The sequence below is a fragment of the Bos grunniens genome, chromosome 18 (assembly GCF_055505025.1).
Source record: "Bos grunniens cultivar Pamir isolate PY7600 chromosome 18, Bosgru_T2T1.0, whole genome shotgun sequence".
NCBI lineage: Eukaryota > Metazoa > Chordata > Mammalia > Artiodactyla > Bovidae > Bos > Bos grunniens.
In genome coordinates this window covers 58,018,268-58,023,339 of record NC_141182.1, presented here as the reverse complement: position 1 = coordinate 58,023,339, position 5,072 = coordinate 58,018,268, and the positions used below count along the sequence as shown (strand labels likewise).

Genomic DNA, 5,072 nt, shown 5'->3' with positions numbered 1-5,072 from the left:
AATCGGGATTTGGTATTTAGAGTTTCGACGTTTTCATCTTCAAAACAGTTATCTTTCTTTATCACTGGATTAAAAAATAAAACCATCAGTTCAATTCAATTGCTCAGTCGTTTGAGCTCTTTGCAATCCCATGGACTGCAGCACACCAGGCTTCCCTGTCCATCATCAAGTCCCGGAGCTTGCTCAGACTCATGTCCATTGAGTCGGTGATGCCATCCAACCACCTCATCCTCTGTTGTCCCCTTCTCCTCCTGCCCTCAATTTTTCCCAGCATCAGGATCTCTTCCTGTGAGTCAGTTCTTTGCATCAGGTGGCCAAAGTATTGCAGCTTCAGCTTCAGCTTCAGCATCAGTCCTTCCAATGAATATTCAGGACTGATTTCCTTTACGATTGACTGGATTGATCTCTTTGAAGTCAAGGGACTCTCTACACCTCAACACGTTTTCTCTAACACCACAGTTCAAAAGCATGAATTCTTTGGTGCTCAGATTTCTTTATGGTCCAACTCTCACATCCATACATGACTACTGGAAAAACCATAGCTTTGACTAGATGGACCTTTGTCAGCAAAGTAATGTCTCTGCTATTTAATATGCTGTCTAGGTTGGCCATAGCTTTTCTTCCAAGGGTCAATTGTCTTTTAATTTCATGGCTGCAGTCACCATCTGAATTAATTTTGGAGCCCAAGAAAACAAAGTCTCTCACTGTTTCCATTGTTTCCCCATCTATTTACTGAGAAGTGATGGGACCAGATGCCATGATCTCAGTTTTTTGAATGTTGAGTTTTAAGTCAGCTTTTTCACTCTCCTCTTTCACTTTCATCAACAATCTCTTTAGTTCCTCTTCGATTTCTGCCATAAAGGTAGTGTCATCTGCATATTTGAGGTTATTGATATTTTTCCCAGCAATCTTGATTCCAGCTCGTGCTTCATCCAGCCTGGCATTTCGTTTGAATGATGTACTCTGCATAGAAGGTAAATAAGCAGGGTGACAATATACAGCCTTGATGTACTCCTTTCCCAATTTGGAACCAGTCCCTTTTTCCATTTCAGGTCCTAACTGTTGCTTGTTGACCTACATACAGATTTCTCAGAAGGCAGGTACTCATTAAAAAAAAAAAAAAAAAAACTTCCCAAAATGCTGCTGGGACACACAGCAATATCACCTGTGACACGTCTCAGAGCAGTGCTGTGTGTCGGGGGAGAAATGAGGGCCCCGGGTAGGGGGCATCTCTCCGGCCGGGACCAGGTGAGTCGTATCCCTTCTGGTCTCCAGGTCACCATCCAGAGACGCTCACTGCTGGGGTATGCATGAATGGGTGGCTGGCTGCTGCCTTCACTCCACCCAGGAGCCCCTTCTTGTCTTCTGCTCCAGACACTCCCACAGACCGTAAAGAGCCCTGCATCTCACAGGAATGACCACCCAAGGGTCTCCGTGAGGCTGTGACTCTCCAGGTCAAGAGTGGAGTTGAGCAGCGCCCTGGTGTAGACAGCGGAGCTCGGATGGGCGAACCTTAGAAGGCCGCCTGAGTCCCAGCCCTCCGTGCCCTCACAGGTCCGAGCTCTGGTGCTGGAGGGACGAGCCCCAGATGGGGTTCAGGACAGGGGGCCCCTGCTTGTCTGCTCCTCTCTGGGCAGGTCTCCGGGGTCTCTGGGCCCAGGGGTGTCCTGTCTGCTGTGTGTGGAGGGGGAGGAGCTCCGGCTCTGAAGTTCCTCTTCTGTGAACAGTTTCTTGCTCCTCCCCAGCTTCCCACGGGTCTCCCCGCAGCCCTACCTCCCTCTCCCTTCCCTTCTCTTTTCACACAAGGACGCCCAGACACCCTCTGGCTCAGACATGCAGCCACTGCTGCTGCCGCTGCTGTGGGCGGGTGAGTGGATGGCGGGGCAGGGGTTGCGGGACGGGGGCTCGGCTGATCCTCAATTCCCTGCAGGGTCCCTGGCTTATAATTCGAGATACTGGCTGGACGTGCAGCCGTCCGTGTCGGTGCAGGAGGGCTTGTGTATCCGCGTGCCCTGCTCCATCTACTATCCCAGGGAAGGCTGGAAAGACTCCGACGCAGCTCATGGCTACTGGTTCCTAGAAGGGGTGGATACCGATGGAGATCCGCGGTGGTGGCCACAAACAACCCAGCGCATGCAGTGCTCAGCGAGACCCAGGGCCGATTCCTCCTCCTTGGAGACCCCCGGACCAAAGACTGCTCCCTGGACATCAGAGAGGCCCAGAGGAGGGACACAGGAGTATACTTCTTTAGGTTGGAGAGAGGGCCTACTGTGAAATATAATTATAAATGGCATCTGCTCTCGGTCCATGTGACGGGTAAGGATGGGGCCAAGTGGAGGGCATACATACAGGGGTCCTGAGGGTCCCCAGGGCAGGGTGGGAGGGGAACCCTGTCTTCTCATCCTGGGAGGGACCCAGAGGTACAGGATGCTGGGGAACAACTGCTCTGAGGGGCACACAGGGGTCCCCCCTCCAGTCCTGGGTCTGCGTCTCCGCCTCTCCAGCTCTGACAGACACACCTGACATCCACGTCCAGGGGACCCTAGCATCCGGCCGCCCCACCAACCTCACCTGTGCGGTGCCATGGGCCTGTGAGAGGGGGACGCCCCCCACCTTCTCCTGGACCGGGGTCGCCCTCACCTCCCTGCACCCCGAGAGTCCCCACTCCTCAGTGCTCACCCTCACCCTGCAGCCCCAGGACCACGGCACCAACCTCACGTGTCGTGTGTCCTTCCCTGGAGCTGGTGTGAGCACATACGTGACCATCAGGCTCAATGTGTCCTGTGAGTGGGGAGCCAAGAGCCTGGGTCCTGGAGGATGCGGGGGAAGGAGATGAAGGGTCCTGGGTGGGATACTCAGGGACTCTTCTTGGAGACAAGCTGGGGTGAAGATGGAGACTTCTGCCTCACCCTTTACTCCTGACCCCCCATCACAATGCAGCAGGAGTTTTATTCCTTTCTCTTCCAGACGCCCTGCAGAACCTGGATATTCGGGTCTTCTGGGAAAACAGCACAGGTGTGAGATCCCTGGGCAGCATGGAGGTCAGATGGGGGGATGCTGTGAAGACTGAACAGAATCAGGCCCCTCACCACTCATCCCCTCTCGGCTCCTGCGTCTCCCCTCCCCTGTCCCCCACTCTGTCCCCTGGCAGGACTCTCTCTGGGCCACTGTGGACTCCTAGATGACTATTTGCTGTCATTTCCCCTTGTTCCCTCTCTTCCCACCTCTCCTCACCCCTCACTTTCCCATGCCATCCTTTCCCTGATTCTCTGTCAGTTTCCTGACTGTGCCATCTCCACCTGCCAGGAGTCTGAATTCCCAAGCTGGGTACCAGGCTCCTGGTCTTCCCTCATGGCTCAGATGGTAAAGAATCCACCTGCAATGCAGGAGACCCAGGTTCGATCCCTGGGTCAGGAAGATCCTCTGGAGAAGGGAATGGCTACCCACTCCAGTATTCTCACCTGGAGACTTCCACGGACAGAGGAGCCTGGCAGGCTACCATCCATGGAGTTTCAAAGAGTCAGACATGACTGGGTGACTAACACTAACTAACAGCAGGTTCCTGCCCATTTCTGCAGGAGGGCAAGGTCAAGTTCATTCACCCTGGAGTTTTCTAGCCTCCACACTGAAGCCCCTCACAAAGCTCTGTCCTGAGTGTCCTCCACTTCCCCTTGGTTGGGAGCCTCTGATCTGAGTAATCAGAGTCTACATCTCAGAAATTCCTTTAGACTGTGTCTCACCCAACCCTCCCCAAGACTTAGTTTGCAAGCTTGTCTTCCTGAAAATGCCTCACGTCTTCCCCTTCTCCACCTCCATGACCACAGCCTCAGCTCAGGCCCGCATTCTCTCTCTCACCTGGACTTGGAGCAGCCTCCCCTCTGGCCTGTCAGCCTCTAGTCGTGCCTTGTCCAGCCTGCCATAACTGGGGCCACGAAGGGGTGTCTGCAGGCCCAGAGCTGACCCTCCTCCTTCCCTCCATCTCCCTTCTCCTTCATCACCTGTGTCAGGCCTGCATGTGGCCAGACCCACATGTGTCGATGCCCGGCACGTGGTCACACATCAGAGGCCACCTCCTTGGATATTATCTCCCAGGTTGAGATAACAGCTTCTTCTAACATCCATCCCCCTGTCCTGGGTTCACTGAGTTGCCTCTCCTGCCCCCGCCCCTGACCTCCAGGGTGGGGGGGCCTTCACCCCTACTTGCCCTTGCCTGTGATGAAATCTCAGGGCCACTGTCCTATATCTGGGAGGACAGAGAGGGGAGAAGGGCCTCTCAGCCCTGCACTTCCTGCTCTCTCTGTCTTCCCAGTCCCCAAGATCCTGGGCAATGCCACCTCCTTGAGAGTCTGGGAGGGCCAGTCCCTGCGCCTGGTCTGTGTCATCGACAGCAACCCCCCCGCCAATGTAAGCTGGTCCCGGGGAAGCCTGACCCTGAGCCCCTCCCAGCCTTTGGATCCTGGGGTCCTAGAGCTGCCCCGGGTGGTCTTAGGGGATGGAGGAGAGGTCACCCGCAGAGCTCAGCACCCGAGCGGCTCCAGCCTCGTGTCCTTAAACCTAGTTGTACTGGGTGAGTAGAAGCAATGATGCCCCTGTTCTCTATTTTTTGGCTGTGCTGGGTTTTCACTGCTGTGTAAGATCTTTCTCTGGTTGCTTTGCTTGGGCTTCTTATTGTGGTGGGTTCTCTAGTTGTGGAGCACAGGCTCTATGCGTGTGGGCTCAGTAGTTGTGGCACACGGGCTTAGTTGCTTTGCAGCAAGTGAGATCCTCCCGGACCAGGGATGGAATGGGTGTCCCCTGCATTGGCAGGTGGAGTCTTAACCACTGAACCACCAGGGACATCCAGATGCTTCTCTTTCAGAGCTGGGGCCGTAAGCAGGGCTAAGGTGTGAACTCACACCTCACCTCTACCTTCTTCCTCTCTTCCTCCTGTAGGTGTCTCCTCTCTCTGCCCCCAAGACTTTGGGGAGAATCAGGACTCCTGGCCCCTGGTCCTCACCCTGCTTAGGGGTGCCCTGATGGGAGCTGGTTTCCTTCTTACCTGTGGCCTCAGCTGGATCTACTACAGCAGGTGA

General features: G+C 54.8%; 1 pseudogene; it reads left to right on the top strand.

The window, feature by feature from the left end:
- Positions 1 to 1,206: 1,206 nt before the first annotated feature.
- On the top strand, positions 1,207 to 5,072 carry LOC147354377 (sialic acid-binding Ig-like lectin 14; annotated as a pseudogene).